This window comes from Prenolepis imparis, unplaced genomic scaffold (assembly GCF_030444845.1).
Source record: "Prenolepis imparis isolate NDT839.2.m4 unplaced genomic scaffold, iyPreImpa1.0 SCAF_5, whole genome shotgun sequence".
NCBI lineage: Eukaryota > Metazoa > Arthropoda > Insecta > Hymenoptera > Formicidae > Prenolepis > Prenolepis imparis.
The window spans coordinates 14380485-14404059 of NW_028141163.1; the positions used below are offsets into that span (position 1 = coordinate 14380485).

Here is a 23575-nt window from a genome sequence, read left to right on the forward strand (position 1 = left end):
AATGCATTTATAAAAATCATCTGAGAAATAACTCTCTATATTTTTTTTCGTTTAATTGTTTAGATTAGTCTTTTCGGTAAATCTTTTGAAGCATTAAACTTTAGACGAAAATTGATCGGTATAAGAGGATTTGCGGACAGTCGAAAATCGAGCACTAAGTATCTCCGTTTCACCCGAATCATGGAATCCTTTCAGCAGTACGTTTGAATCGCCTCGACTTCGACTGTCCGATGAACGTGTCAACATGACCACGATACCAAGTTTGTCGGTGTTTGCGTACATCCCCCACACTTTCGATTTACCATGCACGTCACCCATCCCCCTATCCTACGGTCGGAGATTCGACGTTTGCATACGATAAAACCCGGTAACCCGGTAAGGTTCTCCGACTCCACTGCCGTGCGATTCACTCGGCGCATTGTTCGCGCGAAAATACATAAAACATTTCGCCTACAGTCAGCATACCGGTGGGTTACAAAACAAATACGAGAAAGAAATACAAATGCTCAATAGAGCCAAAACAGATTTGCCCTTTGTATGTATAATTTTTTGTTTAAAAAATATATATATTATATTATTATATTTCGTCTCTCTCTCTAATTTTTAAATAAAATATACTAATATTTTCAATATATTTCAAAGGAGAGTATTTATTTGCTAAAAATTTTTATTGAATTATTCTACAGAAAATATTATTGTAGTTTCTAATCAGAAACAAGAGTTCTATAAAGAAGTATATGATAAGCATATCAATTGTACTCTCTCAGTATTCATGAACACTGAACATTCATAACTGCGTATGAGCTGCATATCCCGAATCGATCGAACTATTCGTGTACGAATATATTGATCATGTGCTTCACCTGTTTAGAGACACGCGATATGCGAATCAAATAATGAAATGGACAGAGTCCGCACGGTATAATTAACTGATTTCGACGAGAGGCTTGATTATTCGTGCGAGACTCGAGGGACGAATTTGCACAGGTAATGAAGTACATCATTGGCGAGTCGATGCGAGAACGAAGAATTATCGACTCAAACTGAAAGACTCTTTTCCCTTGTGAATTCGAGATATCCAGAATTGAAATAAATCTACACGTGGCAAACTAATCGGCTTTCTAGCTGTTGGAAAGCTGTGAGGTCGAGAACGTCGAGGCATTTTCGCATTGAAAAACCGCAATGTCGGGGATCAAGTCTGATTTTCCATAAAGCCATGCATTGAATAATATTCGAATATTATTTATTGATTTTACTGTTGAGTTAAATTTAAAAAAAAATAAAGTAACAAGGAAGTCTTTTGTTTCTTATATAAAATTATATAAAAAATGATATTAAAAATAAATAATATGTTTCATATATAGATATATATAACAAATTATATTTGAATAATATTCGAATATTATTTATTGATTTTACTGTTGAGTTAAATTTAAAAAAAAATAAAGTAACAAGGAAGTCTTTTGTTTCTTATATAAAATTATATAAAAAATGATATTAAAAATAAATAATATGTTTCATATATAGATATATGTATATAACAAATTATATATTATTAAAAAAATATTTTTTATTTCATTAAAAACAATAAATAAATAAATTTTTAATTATATTTTCTACTCTAATTCGTGCAATTAAGAAAATTATATAGAAGAAATTCTGCAATGTATATGTATACACAAAAAGCCACATATTTATTCTATTTTCGAATTGTTGCCAACTCGTTTTTACGTTTCCGGGAGACCCGTTCAGTTTCTCCATCGTTAAGGCTTCTTCAGCGTATTTTACGACGTTGGCATCGTAGTTCGATCAAGTTTGTGAACCGTTTTTCAGAATAGGGAGAATGATTCTCAAAGACGAGGGGAATCAGTCGAAACTAGGTCTCGGAGAAAATTCACCGAATTTTTATCTTTTGCACACGCTATCCTATATAGGCATGTTTCCAAGTCGGTATCAATCACGAAGATTAGTTTACGCGTATTTCAAAGATATTTCGGCGTACATAGTAAATTGCATGCATTACATAATACAAAGTAAATTGCATACTGAGACGTTCGTGTATATGACGTATTCATAGCGGCTGTATGCATCACAGTAGAGAATATAAAGGAACAGAATGCGAATATATTCTAGCTAAGATTTATTCATGTAAAATATACTGGAAAGTCTGCGATAAAAATTTATATAGAGAAATCTTTTTTAAAAACATTAAAAACATATGTATGTTATATAAATAATATGTTATTAATATGCATATATATTTCACGAAAGATGCGTTTATTTTCAATATGCCATATATTTCTCCATTATCGTATATTATTTCGTTTTTTCATTTCATTATAAATTCGCAGATAAACATTTTTGATAAATAATTTTAATTTCCGTGCACATAAAATCGTACAATAAGGGTTCGGACATGAATTTTAGGATTCAAAATGCAATCATTAATAACGAGTTAACGTCCGGATACATATTATACATAATAATCGAGCAGAGGCATGTCAGTTTATATACCGTGTAAAATTTTTAAATGCCATAAAGAGCTTTCTAGAGTGGGCTCGATCGTATCATTAGGAATTCATCGCGTACTACTCGTACAGTTTGTTCATAGTTCTCGTTTATGGATGAAGAAGATCGCTCGGGTTTTTCCATCGCATATTTCCTTCATATATCCTTCAATATATCCCTCAACGTAAGCGTATACCTATGACCATCCCCAACCTTCCATTGATCATTGAACGTATGGGTTAATCCCTCCTCCATCCCTTTCTTTCCTCTTGGCTCTCGCTCCGCTTTAGCGTCCTCGAGAGTGTGCTTATAGAATGCCGACTCTTCGCGAATTTCACGACTCTTTTAAATTTCATCCGCCTGCCTCGGTCGCGGATAAATAGAACATGAATTCACGAGCGCTCAAAATCGTAACGCATTGCTAGAGATAAGAATCGAACGATCGCTTCCAATTACAATCCGCATTGTCATTGCTCACATAACGACTCCTTTCGCTATACGAGAGAACACTACTCTACCTGATTGCACGTTGTATATCAGCTTGATCGATAATAATTGGAGTGATCGAAGAGAAGAATCGCAAAGTCGTCGTGAATATTCGCACATCGTAAATTCTGCATGTTCATTCTCTTGAAAGCACGTTCTTCGTTTTCGCGAGCAGAGCTTTTCAGAGACGTATGAAGCTTTGCCGCGTATTTTTTCGGAGCGATCCCTAAAAAGATAGAATTCCTAGTCGAGCGCCGCCGTAGTGAAATTAAAAGATTTAAATTAAAGGATTTGCATAAATTGTACGTGATTTAAACGCGCCGTCGTTTTAAAATCCTTCATGAAAAATTCGTCAGATGTAAAGCGAACATGCCATGTGATAAATTGCCGTACATATGAAATCTGCTACCGCGAATCCGCCAATAATTTCACGAGAATTGACGATGATAACAAACGTAGAAAGTGAAATGCTGCGTGAACTTGGCGTCTCACAATCAGATTGTCTTACGGTAATTTCTTTGATTTAATAATCATGAAATGATACGCCAACTACTACATACATATATATACACATGTACTATAAAAAGATTTTATTGGGAACATACTTGGGACGAGAATGAACTTTGGGAGAGCAATAAACATGTGTATTCAAATGTAGGCTATTATTGGGCGAGAAATTGATTTTCCCCCTCCAGGGAAGTATAATGTTTTATGGTGCCGAGAAATAAGTCATCATCATCAAATGTCAAAAGAGGACGGTGGACGTCAAGGACTTATTGTTAGATCGACATCGCCGGTAAAATTTTATCGTACGAATCGCCGCACTCTATATCTATTTATAACTAACGTTTATTTTCACCATACTGCAGTTTGAGTGACTCCAACCGCGTTTAATTTTAGCGAGCACATTATTCCATCGGATTATGAAAAGATTTTCCAGATACGTGCGCGCTTTCTGAGAATGAAAATATACATGCCGCGGTCATTATTGTTCCGAGACGCAAACACGAGCATTGGATCTAAGCCACATCGCGGAAATACAATACTTTTCGAAAGATGGGAATTTTTTCTCTCTAGAAATTTCAAATAAAAATAAATAGACAAATATTAATTCATTGCCAAACTTATTCAATCCCTTATTTCTCTTATTAATTTGCTCCTTCAAACTAGAATGTGTTGAGATTGGCTAAGTAAATCTGCTAAATTAATTTGAATATGATAAATCGTTTTTGATTGATTGAAAAAAGCAATATTTGTAATAAGTCATGTGTGTAATATAATTAATAATTCGAAAATATTTTAAAACAATAAATAAATGTAGCTATATGTTGTACTCAAAAAAGATAAAATGTAAAAATATTCTATCATTTAATAATTATGTATATAATTACGGCAATAAGACTAAATTACATTGTAATATAAATTTATAAATTTTAAATAAAAAAAGAAAATATACAAGTTTTTCAAATTTTCAGTACACATATTCAAACTTTACTATCTTCAAATATTTCTTGATATAAAGAAGCACGCGGTTGCGATCTCGACTAATTGGTAGCCCAATGTACGATGTCTGTAACTTTCGAGTCACATACCAATTGTTCATCTTATTAAGCTCGACAGTCCGTGACTGCACTTTACTGAAACAAGTTTACATTGAATTGCGTGTGCAATCAATCAAGGAGTCGGACGAGTGTTGCAATTGAAGTCACCGCACGCGTCCGTTAATTCCAGTAACATTGCATAAGAGATACACCACGGCAGATATATTTAGTATTCAATTCGCGTTGTTAACATCAATACGTGCCTCGACATCGAAACGTCAAAGATAGCGATCTGGAACACAAGAGAGAGAGAGAGAGAGAGAAACCGCAGCGCGCGATGACATTTGTACAACGGATTCGCGCGATTGCGAGAAAAACGAGATAAAACCGATAATTATAACGAGCCTTCCTAATCGCGAAAGCATACGACGACAGATGATAGTCTATTCGCGATCGGAATGAAAACGTGATGAAAAGTGTTCGTCGCGATGCGATTACGTATCAGATGGAAGCCTGATCCCTACGCCATCATTGTCCTTCCTCGACGAAGACACTCGTCGAACTCATTTTCGATTCTTCCGACTCGGCGAATAATTTCAACTCGATCGGGAACGTATTAAATCTCTCTCTCTCTTGTTCCCGCTCTAAATGCATTCCTCTTCCCGCGATTTATCTGACCTTTTTCAAACCTATAACAGCCTCCGAACAGGATCATGAAGTTCGCGACGACTTGATGAGACAATCATCTCGCTGAGGAAATTTCCTACGTTTATTATTTACGATCGAGCATTACGGTCGACCATTACGTCGCCTCTGACTATCAGGTTTTATACAATCTCGTCTTACAGCCTCGCGCCATCGCAGGCGGATCCTTGAGATCGCGTAGTGGGATTTACTGCCTCCGGGGAGAGACACCCTGGACAGATATTTTATTTGCCATGTCTGATCCCTTGCGGCTATTAATCATTTTCTCTCGTGAATTTTTCGCAAAAGTTTTATTTGGTTTTCAACCATGTACGAATGTACGTTATATCATAAACAATTGGTTTCTGTGTCTCTGTGTGTGTGATAAATTGTTCGTTCGACCGGTATAATTTTCTTTCCTTTCTTCTCTTGATATGATATCGTTAGACCGTTAGATGATAGTTTTTATTCTCGCGTTTTGTTACATTCAACCTTTTCTACTAGAGAATACTGCAAATCATAAATAGTATACGACAATTTATATCTATGATTGTTTGTCCTATTATAAAATCAGTGAAACAGTTGTAATGCTAATAATAAATAATTTATAAGAATAAAATTATCATCCACTACGATCTTTCACTATTATTTCTTTAGCTAATAATATTCAGAACGATTAGAAGATACAGTAAAATATCAAAATTATTGAAAGTGAGAAGATCAATTATATAGACTATAGACAATCGATGCACGTGAGAGTGTATGTCATTTACACTAGACTCGTGATGAGTATCGCTCGAAATGAGCGTTGTTATGATTAATCGATCGTTATTATCCGATCATGATGCAAAGATTATATATTGTAGCGCGTTGATATCATCACCTATGCAGTGAATACGATTAAGCAAATTCAATATACGCTCGACCGAACGCACGTGTAGCGTAAGTAAATCGAAAGGAAAGATCCACGTACAATGGGGTTAGTAGGATCAATAGCTCAAGGCCGCATTAAATCCTGCTGTCGTGCTACATGTTCTGATATCGATTCTTCGAAACGGCTCGCCTCGAAAAATAAGGATAAAAATTGTTTCTTTTTACGCCGCTATCGATTGGATAAGAATCTGGTTGTAAATCGTTTGATAACAAGAAGTAACCGGCCCTTTTAAAGCCTTTTACAGGCTTCCATATCTCATTACAGGTCTTTCGTAATTTCTCCTTTGTTGTGAAATTACAAATATGTCAAACAAATGTATTAAATTATAAATTATATACCAGCTCTCTCGGTGTATGTGTTTTCATTTTAATTACCTGTATATTATAATATTGTATCATAATATTGATGTTATTGTTAATATATATATTATTAGATTTTGCAAATATTCTCTTGACTGGAAAATATTATTATAACATAATATACGGTTGTGCAGGTTTCTCCAGTTGTAATATTTTACAAAAAAATTATAAATTACAAATTACAAACGAGTGAAATATTGTGTCGAATATTGCGTTCTACGCGTTCTCTATATATTCATCGTATTCTCCAATATGAAATTATATCATTCGAAATTATGTGTAGCGTTTGCATAATCGGCACCGCGTGCTATGTAAACGTTTATTCCTCTCACATTCGATACACTGAATTATTCAAAATCATTGACTTATGATACACCCAATAGTGTCCAATGATGACGATCCAGTTAGAAACGACTTAGAATGTCAAGGGTGACTACTATAGAGTTCAATACGAGCAAAGATCCATCTAGATACGATAGAAGTCGAATTGGCGAGTCAAGGTTTCATTCTGTTATTAGACCAACAATGCGGTCATCGAGTATCCTGTCTCGTAATTTTTGTATTACGCCGATTACACACGATATATCAAACGGCGAAGCAAGAAAACGGAAATCTTCAATTTGTGTTACGACACAAATATCCGGTTGATGTCACGCACATTTTAAATGGCAAAATTTTGTTTTTACAGCGTGAGCATAAAATCGCGCGTATTTTATACTTTTATACGATTTTAATATAAGTTATGTCGAGATTTTCGTGGAAAGTTTAATATACGTTCAAAAATACGTCATTCAAACAAACGTGTTACGTTATTTAACATTCTTTGGTTTACATAATGTATATAAGTAATTAGTAAAAAATTATATGTAAATTGCAGAATAAGAATCAAATGATGAAATTATAATGCCGTATAAAATGCCTTAATATTCCCCTAGATTAAGTGTCAGAAATATCGTGCGACAAAGCCCCCCCCGTGCAATGAAAATCGTTTAAGCGAGTATAAAAGAAAATTTCGTATCGATTCGAGTACTTAGCCGTAACGACCATCGGAACGATTTACACAGTTATCGAAAGTCTTTTTAAGAAGTTACCGGTGAGCCGGCACGAAAGGAATTATTCAAATTGCCTTCGATCGAACGCAGCGTGTCGATTGAATGAGAACAAAGGCTTCGTTTTCTGTGTGTAGTTATCGTTTCATATGAAGATTTCACATATATCATATATGTTTTCATCAAGCTTTCACATATATCATACGTGTCTCTGTATGTTACAGCAATGCATCTAGATCCGAATTACGAATGTGCGAGCTAGTCGTTCATCCGAATTTGTCACTAATTCGATAATTTACGAAATGCATTTCACGAATACGTAATTTATGGGTATGACAAGGAAATGTCAACCAACAATTTTATATATACTATATATTTTTAAATTTACTCAATAATCTCGACATTAAAAAAAGCGCAAATCTCTCGTAAAGTTTTAAAAATATATAAAACTTGTTTATATGTTTTCAAATTATATATTAAATTTAAGTCAAATATCGCATGTTTTGTGTAAAATCATTAAAATAATTTATATGTATATAAAATCAAATGTATCTATCATTAAATATAATCGAATGTCAAACAAATGAAAATAAATTAACTTTGGTTTGGAAACGACAGTCATGTTTAAATATTTTGTAAAAATTTTAAAAATTTATAATATATGTATTTAATTTGATCAATTCAATTTAACACATAGTATATAATTATTAATGTAATAATAAAAAATCAAAATAAATATCTATAATTCTAAATTTTATACAATCTAAAGTATTAAAATAAAATAGTATGTGTTATATACATGCTTAAGAGAGAAATAAAAAGATGCAAAAACTGCTAAAAACTGCTAAAAAATTTTAGTTTTTTCTTATAAAAATTTTATGTAAAAGTCTAAGAAATTGCATGTGTTTTTTTTAATTAACAAGTTATAATATTTTTATAAGTGCTTCAACATTCATGACGCTTTTCAACTATATTTAAAACAATAAAATATTTTTTTTTAATCTGACATTTCCTTGACCTATAATGTTTGATGAAGTTTCATAAAAACATTAACATAAGGCTCGTATATTAGTTAATATTAAACTAAATGTCATAATATTAAACAAACTGTCAGAATAAAAAATGTTTTAGATAAAAGATAAAAACTACACTTGGAATTATTGTTGCATGACCTTGTGCTACTTTCAGCGTATACGTCTGGACTTTAACGCAGCTTCTCCGTATTTAAAAAGTCTGAAAAATCAATAAATGTGCATTTACCCCTTTATTTAGTCTTGTGTTATCACGAAATGAAACATAACTTTAGTGGCTATTTCTATTAAATTCGTGGTCTCTACTATAATGAAATTTTAACATAAAAAAAATTCTGGTACACGTGTAAATAAATGCGTGAAGAATCATGCGTTCTAATTCATATAAATATAAAACAGATTTTTTAAAAATATATTTCATCATTTTTCTTATTAAACATATTCTTATAGGTCATATATTCATATCTTTTAACATATTTTGAGTATAAAATTTATCTGCAGTATTTTTAAAAATTGCTAAAAATTGCAATTATAAGTGGAATAAAGATGCCAAAAGTTTTATACTTTCAGAAATAATTCAAAATAATGTTCTTTACAAAATTTAAAAATTGTGGCATAAATAAAATTTTCTTAAAAAAAAAAATCTTATTTCAAAATATATTAGGTTTTTATTTTGTTTTAAGATATTTTATCATATTTGTGACTATTAAAACTTTTAAATTTATTCCTTATATTATTACTTTTTTCATAATATATCAAGAAAATAAATAAATTTTACACACGTACATGCTAAGATCAATATTGTGTGTATGTGTATGTGTGTAGGCAAAATTTATATAAAATCGATTTTTTTTATTTCTCATGTGCTGAAAAAAAAAAAACAGGAAACTGATTGCCTTCGACGGTGTTATCTCGAGTACGCTTTACATCGCAAGTGTGCTGTGATGAACATGAAAACGGCCGACGAGCCGAAGATGATGGACGAGAGAGGTTACCGCTATGAGATCGACCATGAATTATGCAGACACTTCAAAAGCCTGGCAAAAGCATGGCTTCACCGCGGTTGGATAGGGCGATGGTAGATTGAACGATGGAAAACGTTGTTAATGCGCAACAAGATGAGTGTTAAATCGTTTAGACGTCAAGTCATGAAATGCGTTATCGTACAAAAATGGTTTTATGGCACTGCCCGTTGCGTCATTTAAACCGAGAACTAATAGAAAACTCTATGAGCTTGTTATTTATTATCGAACATTCTTACAAGTAAGTGTACCTAACATTAAAAGATTTAGTATAAAAAAATTAAAAAAATATTAGTTATATAACAACATATATAGTACTATATAATACTATTATAACTTTACAATAAATGTAATATAATAATAAAATAACTATATTAAAATAATTAATTATATATATATTATTTAATAGAAATTATCTAATCTCAATATTACATAATAACATATGACAATATATCGTCATAAATGACTTTAATTTCTTTTAGCTAGGATGTTATTTCGCGAAGTTTTTCAGTCTCGAAGTATTTCTAGTTTCTTGGCATTTTATTTTGCATAATTTATTCAAACCGTGTCAATTTATGCTCGCGTAAAAAAATCGAAAATATTCATATGCAAATACAAACGCGACTTTTATTATTTTATATTTGTCTCAGAGAAAAATAACATATAAATCATCTGTATAATAGCATTTTGCATAAATAATTAGCTCTTCTTCATTTTCAAAAAGATATACTTGAATTATATAAATCTTCCCTAAGAGAATAACATTTCAGTTTAAGTTCAGTCAAAGTTTTCACCTAAAAAACGATTATTACATCCACGTTGATTATTGTAAAACAACGACGATGGATTAACGGTGTGAAGTTTTAATCTGTCGAACGTTTAATTTGTCCGGAGAAGCAGCTGTTGTAAAGCTCTTAATTCTAATTGAACGTATATACAGGGTGTCTCATTATGGAACGGTACGGAAGCAGCACAAGACGCGAGCAATGACTCGACTTTTCGTGACGCAAATACTCAAGGTAATTGAACGTATTCCCTAATTTACTCTTCCAGGAGATTATATTTAATCCAAGCACGCGAATCCGAGTATTTCGAATTTACGTGCAGTATCCTCCAAGTCACGTCAGTCATTCTATATACGAATTTTTACACTATATACATATAATGTAGAATTAATTTATTTCCTTTTAATCCACATTTCTATTGTTCCGCGAATATTATTAATCAACCCTTGTTTAATGATCACATTTATAAATTAACACGTTAAAAATTTGCAAGTGCTATCGCAGAATTAAATGGCGAATAAATTATTAGTAGTATAAATTATTATTGTGCGTGATATTTAAGATTTTTAAAGAGAGATCCAAACGCATTGTTGACCTCTTTATGATTCAACAAATTATTTCTTCGATATCAGCGTACATAAAAATCTTCGCTATCGTAATAGCGATAGGTTCTCAAAATAACGAATCGAATTTTAGTACTACTTGCTATTTGTATTGAAAGAAATCGTAAAGAAAAGTAAACTGTCAACTTGCCTAGAAAGGGTGCAAAACCAAAAAAGTCTAGGTACACTTTAGACGAGTTCAGTTTTCGATGTTATAACTCTGGAAAAGTCTACTTTACATTCGATTGTCGCATCGCCATCTCATCACAAATAAACATACCAATTATACTTTTACAATGATATTTAACGTGCAATATCATATATATCGCGATTTCTCAATTTTTCCTCAAAACTTCCCCACAATTCCTAATAATTGTCTCTTTGTTCGAACGTGTGACCGGAGCGAGAGGGGTGGCGTAGAGAAGAAAAATGAAGAGAATATCGAAGGTATCTCTCGATGATATTTCTCTCCTCCGCGAAATCTCAGGATTACAAGGCGTTAATAAACCCGCGCGAAAGAAGCTTACCGGTTCAGTAGTAGCGTTATTCCACGACGCCAGGCCAATGTCTGTCGCGCAATATTCTCTTGGTATATCCCTCGAGATAAACGATAACGTTCACTATCTCTTTCTCTCTCTCGTAGGAGGCGATTAGCCAATTCGTACGTCGCGTTTGCACTTTTTCGCCGAGCTTGATCTCTCTCGCGCGTCCAGGGACGACGACGACGATAACGATGGGGAAGAAGCTGGCAGGAGCCGAACCGAACTGGATTACTCACGAGAAGCCGTCGTTCGTCCGAAAAACTGTGCCCGCGAGATCGCCGTCGTTGGCACAGGCTCCTTCGCGACACGACATGGAACGTAACGTCGAAGCTGCGTCAAGCCGCAAACGTGTCAGTCCGCAAGTCTCGCAAGCCCGCAAGTCACTGCCGGCACGACGATGGTACCCTCCTGGCTCGCGCACCCTCGCGCGCAATTCGCGAGCGCATATTATCTCACCTGCTGCGTCCTGCGGATCACACATCGCAACGCTATATCATCTCGCCTCGCCGCTGCGAGCTATTACGCTTCGACCAGCGGCGTGGTGTTTTTGCGTATATTCGCGCGCTATCGATCGTATCGTCCCGGTATGTATGACGGCCGATAAAAGGGCCGCAGCTGCACACGGAGGAGAAAGAGAGAAACGAGGGTGAGGGCAGGTACTCGGCCGCGTTTAACCCATTAGCCGTCCGATTGCATTATCTTCTCCCCTTCCGGAGCGTGCTTAAAGTTTAAGCGTGCGGCTTAAAGCTGTGTTGGACACATTGCGCGCGGCCATGTACACATAGATACGTATATGTATGGGTCGAATTTAATCTAGAACGCGTATTTAAAATTTTTAAGCTCTCTCGACGACGGAGCAACAAGCTCGTCGGAATCGACTGCCGAATTAGAATGTTGCTTTTTTAGCATTTAATCTAACAAACGTGTGGGGGCGACGGAATTGTTTATTTACATAGCACGAAAACGCACAATGGATGAAAAGAGGAATGTATCGATTTCGAGAATGTATCGTATGGCGTTTTCTTTTTCCTTCGTATCTATACGTCATTCAACGTCGTCGTGTCTATAAAAATAGATAAGAACAAATTGCTTATTGATGTAATATCTCGCATATTACCACGATATATAAATAGATACGTCGCAATAAATCAATGTCCCGAGAGTCTCATTCCGAGTTTCTTAGAAATTCCGTAGAGACCGTAGAATCTTAATATACGAGCAATTTCCATTGACTTCTCTTTTTGCGCGCGTAAAGCTAATCTCAAGTTTAATTGCCCTAGTATTTAATATTACAGAAACTAATGACGGAGTTACTTTGATTACTCTCATTAAGATTGAATAAAATTTTACATAAATATAAACTAACTAAAAGTGATATTAAACTTTCTGTATTCCAAATACTATTTTTTTTTTTTATTTTATTTTGAAATTAATCATTAAAGATAAACCGAAAAGAATTTTTACGAAATGAGTTAACGAGATCTATCAAAGATTTATCAAAGAATATAAACAAGAGCTTGAAATCTAAATTAGTGAAAAAGATAAATACACATAAGCAGAACTTTTAAGCGCAATATGTAGGCATAAATAAGTTTCTTTATTTTCATTAATTGCGTTTCGCATTAATCATATTCATCTTCAAAAGCTTTTGAGCTCGATCATCATTCTCGTATTATTTCAATAAAAAACTCGATTAATTTTAATAAAATTCTTCCCGAGTGACCCACGAAATGACTAATCTTCGAGGGAATTAACGGTCTGAGACGTGATCGGAAAGCCAGATCTTATATCGAACGACCCTAATTCCCTTTCAGCTATTTATTTCTCCTTCGCCTCGCGTGCAAAAGCGTACGACGAGCTGACTTTGGAAAATTCAACGGAAAAGGATCGTTACATTATAGAGACGTACGTTATATCCCCCGCTTTGTCTAATTCAAAGAGAGACGTCGGCTGTAAAACGCTTAGACAGCGAACCGCCGTCAGCCTCGTGTAGATATACTCGACGTTCGCGAGCTCGACAGCTACTCGGGAATTCCGTGAACAAAGGATGTGGAAAAATCGAGGGATTTTTCGCTTTTTTCGCGGCCCTCCCTCTACTCGGTACGCCCTGGGGACCTGCCGAGCAAACTGCTCGCAAGAAATACCTATACGACGCACACAATCTCCTCCCTTATCTTTGGCTCTTCAACCCGGCCAGTGACTCCCCGTTCCCCTTTTTCCTTTCCCGTCACTATGCTGGGCATCCCTCGTTAATTAGTCGTACACTCACGCCCTCGTAAGGAAAAGGGTCGACACTCTAGACCGTACTACGTTGCGATTTAAACGCCAGCGCGATTCTTAATTGGTCTTTTTTTTTCTTCTTTCTCTCTCTCTCTTTCTCTTTCTCTCTCTCACTTTTTTTCTCCTATTTTTGCTGCGGCCCTATGCGCTTCTCTACAACACCGAGATTATCACTTCGAGCTGATAGCGGCGTGACATGATCCTTACACGCGGTATATTCGCTTTTCTCCCTTCGTCGACCGAGAAGGGTGCGTGCTCGATCAAAGAGGACAGAACGAGGACGCACGCGATTCTCTTCTCACTCTCTGTCTCTCTCCTTCGCCCTCAGCCGGCCCTTTGTTGACCGTCCTGAGCAACGACAACCGACGTGATCACCAGAACGCGCGGGGTCGAAGACGAAGAAGAAGGTGGATATCGGAGTAAAGAAAAGGGAAAGAAATGCGGTAACTGCGAGTAAACGCGGAGCCCTTCTTCCACTTGAAGGGAAAAGATAGACGACAGGGCAAAACAATCTGGACGAAAACGACTCGCACAACAGGCGGGCGTCCCGTCTTTTCACCGACAATAAAAGAGAGGCGTGTGTTTGTTACCCGCGGCGTTTCTTTCGCGGCTGAAAACCCGTCAACGATGGCGCGGCGCGTTTTCTAGCGCGTACGAGTGCGGCGGAGGTACTAGCTAGAGCGAGGCAAAAGCAGCGGTGCGAGGTCTCTCTCCCCGAGACTGATCCTGCGTGCTGAACGAGCCGCCGTCCCCACCGCCGTAAGATTCCTCATGGCCTCCACTACTGCCCCTTCTCCTTTTCCCACCCTTGCTGCCACCCTCTGGTTTTTCTCTCAACCCGCGAAAGCTTCCACCTCCTACTTTCCTCTCTCTCTCTCACCCTTTTCCGGTCTATATACGGCCCTGCTTCCGTTTCTATCCGTTCGCGCCCGTAAAGTGTGTTACGTATCTTCCGCCACTCTCTTCACCACCTTCTCTACCCAGTTATCCCCATGTTCTTCTTCACTTCTTCCGCCGCATCCGCTACCGTCGGTGACGGTATTCGCTAACGTTAACCGTTTTGCACGCATATGGTCGAACGATTGCACAGCTCTAGATATCGTTGGTGCATCGCGCGACATCGACGTTTTAACGCGCGATCGCATTTCCGCGTCGGTTACGAGAGCACGAGAGATCGTTTAAGGATTACGTCTCGCGATGAGAATCGTCATGGATTACGAGGGGCAAACGTCCTGTCAGAGCGATTGCATTGCGGAGTGCCTCGTGACAGGGGGAACTTGATGAAATATCGCAATGCACTTCTTGTCATCACTTTTAAAAAAAAGGAGAGCGTCTTTCAAGTGTACTCGTGTATTCAACACGCTTTTATATGTATTTTATTATATATATTATATATATGATTTCAGTCAATAATTTATCAAGCGATAAATCTGTCCCATATTTTTGTACTATATTAGAAATCAGAAATAAAATGTATATATTAATATAGTAGCTTATATATTATAATATTATATTATATATATTTTATTTATATATAAAATACACGAAGAGAATTTTCTCTTAGAATTTATCCTGAAAATCATAGTAATCGTGGGACAATATGGTATGGAAAGAATTTTAGAAGTATATGTTTGATAAATTTTACCATGCTTTTAGTAAATTTTACTATACTTTTAGTAAAATTAATCAAACATATTTTATATTTTATTGTGATAGATATTATTTTTTATTGTGACAAAAATATTAATCAGAGAAATTCTCATAAAATTCTTTCCATACCATATTGTCCCACGATTACCATGATTTTCAGGGTAAACTCTAAGAGAAAATTCTCTCTGTGTATATGTTACTATATAGATTTTTGCTACTATATTAGCATATATGTATAATAATATTTGCATTTTTAGCTCTGCTTTCTAATGTGGGAGCAAAAATGTGGGACAGATTCGCTGCTTGATAAATTATTGACTGAAATCGTATACATAAACACTGTAAATGCAGGTAAACATATACGCGCCCACATGCATCGTATTACTAAACGTTCAACTAGTTCTCGTTTCGTGTTTCTACTAGAATATAGCGTAAAATGTGTACGAAAAAATCAGAAAAATATTCGTGCGTACACATTGTAGGAAAATTAACTTTACTTAATCAAACTAGTATAACAACGCTGAAAGAGGCAAATGAACATCTACTGCTAGAAAGAGAATAATCGAAGAATTCATGTTCCTTGCGCATGCTGATGCTTACTAGCGAGGAATTTACCGCGATTTTACTCTAACGAAGATAAATGTATATCGTAAATCAGTATTATAATATCGCGGACTTTGCGAACGAGATAACCGATCCTACAAATTAATATACACATTGAATCGATGTATTATATATGTATGAACTTTAAGACCGCCTGATTCCATTAACATGAGTCTCACACGATAATCGCACACGTGAAAATTATATCTGGTGTTGTATTTTGATAAAGCGTGTTTTATCACACGATCTTGAAAGTAATGCGAATTTTAATTTATAATTTTATCTATTTTAAATTTTACATATAAATTATATATATATGCAATAATGCATAAATTTTAGAAAAATTTTCAAATATTTATATCACTCTCTGAATAAATATATCACATTATATGTGGCCTTATTTGATCTTACTTTACATCGTAACGCATATCGAAGTGACGCGTCGTTTGAAATTCAAGCTCCGAATGTTGGCGCGTCACGTTTCGTTATGTCACATCGAAAGTCGAATTGTCCGGCACAATATCGTAATTTCCATGCAAATACAACTATCTCGCTTTAACAAAAAGCGATCATCGATATCCATTGCACGATCCCATGCGGAAAGCCAAACGGTTGCCCGTTCTACGTCGGCTCAACAGAGCTGAAAATGGATTCGAATGATAGAAACCGAGTGATGTAATTAATATCGATTAACGCTTTGTTGCTGAGGCCTGAATGCGATGTGTTACAATCGTGCTACAGAGAGAAACCATATGGGACAGGTGCACATCGTATGGTACCATTTTTTACGATGCCGCAAAAGGGAAAGAGAGAAACGCAAGGGCAGCTAGCTTTTCACCCACCATCGCGAATGCGCAAAAACGTAGGCAAAAAAACGATACGCGCTCGTTCAAATTCATGGTTTTTGAAAGAGATCAAAAATCAATAATCGTTGCGCTGGTTTGGCTACGATAAATATTATATATGTTTGTACATGTTGCCATGCACATATAAATGTCCGTGAATAAACGAAAATTCTTTCGATAAATATGAACGAGTTTTACCTGCGCATCTAATCTCATCGGAATACACGCAAAATGCCAACGCGGAAAATTTTACAGCACTGATATATTTTCAATCACGTATCTTAACAAGGAAAAAATATTATTTTACGTAACGGCGAGGAGACGTGAATTATGAATTGAGGCGCAAAGGGATTTAGAGTTTGTTACGAGTATCGTTAAATTTAAGCTGATCCTACGTAAAAAGTTTGTACAGAAAAAGGGAGATATAAAGGAAAAAGAAAAAATTATATATATAGAACAAAACAATTATATCCAAAAATTGAGTTTCTTCTAATGTTATAATATTAAGAAGCGAGATTTCAGTATTAAATTACATAAAAAATATATAGAAAAATTTATTTTTATTAAATTTCTCCAGACTAAAAATTGCAAAAAAAACTAATTTTTTTTCTATAATTATTATTTTAATGTGGAAGAGCAAACTGATATAGATCGTAATTAACATACAAAATATATCTTGTCACATATAAATATAATTTATCAGCTCGATATATAAATATTAGCTAGATTCCATTCATAATAATTCCAGTACATCTCTCGTTTCATCCGATTTTTCTTATCACTTCTGAGCTGCTTTTTATATACGTACGTATTTTTACGATTATATACAATAATAGTAAATCAATTATGACTGTTAAATAAACGTCATGAAAATCGCAAAATATCAAGAATTATACATTCCAATAATTACTCTGTACCGCATTAGATGAATAACATTTTAATCACGCGTGATTACATTTACCCGATAAATATAAACTACGTAAGCAAATTGCTTGTCAATTAATCTGGTCAAAATTGGATACATTAATTGCGGATTTATTCGATAAAAAGCATTATTTTTCTTGTTAAAATAAATGAAAATAACACAATTATTATACGTGTATGCGTAATTTATATTATAATTAATAAAAGTATCTAAACGAGTAAAGTATCTGCAATAAAACAAGAAATATAAATTGATTGAATCACGCAACGATAAAATGGTAATTTTTTCAATTAAAAATCGTCGCACAGCAGCTTTAAATTGATTCTATGTCAATATAGTGCAACCTTGCAGCTATTACACTCGTTCCATCTAGCTATAATTCGTTCGCCCAAAAAAGTGGAACGTGCATCGTTCTTTTCGTGCGGCCTTTCAATTTTCTGCACCAACGATCGTCGATGTGCATGAGAGGAAAGAGTAGAGAGTTTATGCGTAAATTCGTCTCGCAAAGAACAAGACATATCATTTTGTGTGCATACATATATACATATATGTACGTGTCTTCTTCGACGTTTCATACATCAATTTGCTCGACCATGGAAAAAAAAGCAATTTTTAGCAATCATGAAAGATACGATCCGAGATAAAAACACGTGCATCCAGTAGTAAACAAAATGCATAAACAACGTCAATATATCTGCAATTTTGTAATATTGCGCCAGCAACAAGCGATATCGATCGCGTTGGAATTCTTTAGTGGAACAAATAACTCATAATAGCCACGTATATGTAAAAGGCAGCTTCAGTTGAAATTGTTGATATTATTAACAAATTATTAAATTGTTATTCAAATATGAGATTGACAAGAGATGCAATCTCTCTCTGCTTCATTGACTGGTTATTAAAGAAATTGTTCTCTTATTTTTTCACATGTGTATAACGGAATATATTTATATAGAACATTATTTAATTAATAAAGAAAATCTGCGTTTATACTAACATTTTTTATCTTTATGTAAAAATATAACTGCATAAGTCTCGCGTTTATTTATCTATGTTGTATCTAAAAATGCTAAATCTCCTTAAATGTCAGTATCTCGAATTTTACATAGATTTTACATAGATAAATTTTTCTTTTAAATAGAAACGCTGTTATCGCGAAAAATCGGTCAAAATGTACATTTAAAATTTAAGAAATATATTTCAAAAATAAAAAATAGAAATAGAAAAGTTCGCTCTAGCTCTTTTACACTCTTTTCTTTCTAGTTTCTTTTCCCTCGCTTCATTAGCATAGTTGACAAGCATAGGCGGGGATATATTCGTAAGGAATTGTTTTACAAAAACGTCTCTAAAATACGAGCATCGTCGAGAAATAAGCAGAACAAAACATCGACCGCGATATATTCGTCGTTATGTCGCGGAGACAGAATTTTTCACAGATCTTTCTCCATATCTTTAAGACAGAATCAGCAAAAAGCGCACAGAGGAAAGCTCTGTTCGTCCCTGCGAGATTCGCTTTCCCGTGTGTACTTTTCACAGTAGAAACAGTTACGAGAGCAAGAAATGTACACTACGTGCCGAAGAACGTTACTCGTAAGTGCACGATATACGATTTAAAAGAAACGACACGGTTTCGTGGTGAATACCCGCCACAACGTTGAATTTAAAGCAACTCGGGTGAGATACATCTATCCGGTGAGAAAAATGAGACTGTGGAAACCGATTATTTTGAAAGCACTATAGAAAAAGAGTTTTCAAGCTAACAAAAGCTTAGTTCCTAAATAACAAATGGAATGAATCAAACGAGAAAATAAAATATCATTGTATTGATAATTAATTTTTTTTTAAATTGAAATATCTAGTATAAAGTAGAATTAAATATGTTGTTATTAAATTAAAACAAATATGAATGTTGGCCATATTTTTAGTTATACAGGATATTCCACTTTTAACGTTTAATTTTTTAGCGAGATCTCTGACAATGAGGTAAATTACGAAACAAAAGTTTTCATAATAAAACGTCAAAACCATAATGACTTTTAAGTCGGAATCGTTTAAAAGTTGGTGAATTACTAAAAGAGCTGAAAGTTTAAATGAATGACAATTGTCGATATCTTTGCTGAAGATCAAAGATTCTCCAAGAAGTCGGAGATCCAATATAATCGCGCGCACATATAATATTCTACGTAACGTAAAATATTTTAGAAAGATTTAAAAAGAAATAGTCACCTAAAACCCGAACAATTTTTTCAAAAATCTATTAATTTAAAACAAGGATAAAATAAAACATTTTTAAATACGAGCTTAAAATATATTTCTGCAAAACAAAATTTTGAAGTGCATCAATTCTGCAAATACAAATTATCCATATGCAGATGCAATGTCCAAAACATTTTGTCTATTTTTATAAAATGTTTTAAACAAATGATAAAAAGAAAGTATTTGATTGAATACATATTTTAATAACGAGTATGATGATGAATTAGAATACATTTTCTCCATTTAAGAAATGAAAATTACACATCTGCGTGCGATGAACAATGGATCCTGAGAAGTGCATTATGTTTATTACATTTAGTTTAACCTTTCACGTATCATATGCTTGCTTATACAGTGTAACTTCTAAAGTAAATTGCCTTTATAAACTTCCTGTTCTGGACCAGTGACTTTGTTGGTGCTACGTACTAATATTAGACAGCAGAAGTAAAACTTTGTTCGGTTCAAACAGATTTATTATGATATCTATGTCTAATTTATATATAAAAATGATTGTCTATATTATGTGTGTTTCGTGTATTTATTTGTGTGATATGTATTTTCTTTTAAAATTATTTTTAAAAAAATTGCCGCAATATAATAAAAAAATCGACAAACATCAAAGCAATTAAATCTCGTACGTTTTGAGGCGTTATTGGAAAAAATAAAAATATTAACAAACGCTTTTACACACACGATCACTTTAATCCGAGAAAAAAACAAAATATACATGGAATGGTATTAATAGCATCATGTTGCAATCGTTTGTATATATGTATATAAACTTTATCTCAAAATATCAATAAACAAATCAATAAAATAAACACAAATAAATCAATTTAATTATAATTTCGTACATTATTTTACCACATCTGCGGCTAAAGTTATTTAATTAAAAAAGATTAATATAAATCACACAAAGGATTAAGCATGATAGGATTTAAAGAAAAAAGTCGAATTCGAGAGAAAAAAAGGAGGCGACATTTGTTTTCACACTGGATTTAAAACAAATTTCTGTTTCTGCGCACGAGAATAATTGGATGTAGCTTTAAATCGACTATTTTAAAAAAGAAAACATCAATATATTTCAGTGAAATGGGTCACTCTATAAAACGACAGGCTCTTTTTTCCATGGAACATAGAAGCAAAAAATCAGATAAATCATCGTTTGCACGTATTGTCGCGATTGACATAGAAAATGGAGAATTGCAGAAAGTCGAATGTGCCGTAAAAAAAAATTTTTCTACTGCCGTGCAAAAATACCATTTCTGTTACTGGTGCTGTACCTCAAAATGCACAATTTATTCAAAATATGCAGAAATCGATAAAACAATTGCAAACATTCGCATATGCTAACATTGTAACATTATTGTAAATTATTTGTAGATATTTCGGATATCTATAAATAATTTAAAACAATAATAAAATTAATCGGAAATCGAATATCGCGTGTATATATGTATAATAAAAACCTTGCCAAATTATTTTCTAAAATTAAATTGTGTTTAAAATATAAATTTTTTTGTTGCAAAAAAAGTATATCTCCAAAAATATATTTACGCACACGAATAAGTTATGAGAGACATAACATTCCTTTCAAACAGCTTTAGAAAGATACAGGAATGCCTATTTCCAGAAAGGAAGATCGTCTGGTATCGCGAGAATCGAATTTATTTACTTGTCAACAAAAAATAGCATGCAATCTCGTACGAAGTTGTAGCGCTTGCTCCGCATTTCTGACGTGCCTGCATATAATATATGTATGTGTGTATGTGTGTGTTTCACAAAGAACCTCCATAAAGTGCACATTTACCTCGAGGAACATCTTAAACATCGTACTCTACACACTTCAGGAAATCATTGATCGTTCGATTTCCTTTCAGAAGCAAAATCAAATCGCTCGCAATTGTTAATCTACATACTATGCAGCTATCTTATATTTATAGTAATAACAGATTAATCGATTTTGCGCGGTATTAAGAATAGATGTTATAAGTTAGCACACGAAATAAACTTTTAGAAAAAATATAATTTCGATAAAAGAAATATATAAAACATTCTTCATCGAAAAATTTTAAGATTTCTCCGAGAAAAAAATAAATAATGTAAAAATTCGTGACTATTTTTTTATTTCGTCATACGAGAAATATTTAGAATGCCAAATATAACACGATTCCATGCGGTATATTATTTCTAGTATATTATTTCTTTAACATGAAAATTTTCACCATTATACCGGGTTGAAAATCAATGATGTAGTTTTTTGTCAAAAAAATTCTATGCTCGCGCGTTCATGAAAAACTGAAGCGTATTGCAAATTCATAAATAAAAGCAAAAAATAAGCCATAATAATTGACCTGACACGTAGAACATTTGAATAATGTACTATATCGTGTATTTTAACAAGCAATAAAAAAACTCTGGTTAAAAACACCAACGTCCTTCGAGCAACTAAATATAATGTTGCTCTATTTTTCATCGTCTAAAACATTAAGACACCAATAAAGATACATATGAATGTATGTAACGTGCAATTCGTCACCGCTACAAGCTTTCTTGCAATATACCGTAATATCCATGATGTTCTCTAATACATAAGTATAAGTCAAAATAAAGCCGTTGAATCTAACATTAACAATCAAATTTTTAAACATAGTGTACAGTTGATAATTTTGTGAATCTACGATAACACATGCAGATATCTTTGTAGCTTTTTAAAATTAAATTTTCGTATTATATTTAAAAATTAAATAATCGCAGAAAGCTCTTTCAAATTCTGTCTCTCATAGCATTAATATCTTTTAAATTATGTTAAGATATCAGCGACATGGAAAAAATTATTCTGCCAAATGAGATCATGTTCGATCTGAATGAGCATAATAAGCGAATTATTCGTTACGGAATTTATCGACGAAAGAATTTTATTCTAACTTTACATTATGTGCATTAGAGTTTAGTTACACGACTCTCTCTCGCTCCACTTAAAGATTTTAATATACCCGCCAAAATGGCGTGCGATACGTACGATGCATACTTGATTCGTTATCGCGATCGTTATTGCACGCCGTGCACGTTGCGGATACTTTAATGATAACGTTGAGGAATATTATAATGTATGACCTTTACGTTTTTTCTTGTTGAATAGTATAATAAGCAATCTAGAATTTCTGAATCTTAATTACATTTGCAATATAACGACACGTTTCGATAAAGAAGAATAATGTGTTAAATGTCATTGTCATATTGTGAAATCATATATGTTAAAATAATTTAGGGATATCTAAGAAAAAAATATATAGATATATCATTTAATTTTCTTTTTTGCTTAACTTGGAAATATATTAGAATCATGTCGGCGCATTTTAATCTGCTACGTTATCAAAGTTATAGATTTCTGTTTTATATGTTTTGCACGGTTAAATGTCGCTGGAAACGCACGTGAATAAATTCGATACGCATCTAATTATTTCTACAAA

The 23575-nt window shown here is 33.8% G+C and overlaps 1 protein-coding gene across 3 annotated transcripts in view; it reads right to left on the reverse strand.

Moving 5' to 3' along the window:
- LOC145936364 (neuronal calcium sensor 2) overlaps positions 1-23575 on the reverse strand; it is a 123908-nt gene that overhangs the window by 35731 nt on the left and 64602 nt on the right. The window contains exons 1-2 of one of the 3 annotated variants that reach the window (XM_083038524.1): positions 14414-14533; positions 11529-12009 (exon numbers count right to left, since the gene is read on the reverse strand). The exons of 1 other annotated variant lie outside the window; for it this stretch is intronic. The gene's annotated coding sequence lies outside the window, so the exon portion shown is untranslated. Of the gene's footprint in view, positions 1-11528; positions 12010-14030; positions 14534-23575 lie in introns of those variants that run through there. One more of the 3 variants, XM_083038522.1, reaches the window with a different exon arrangement.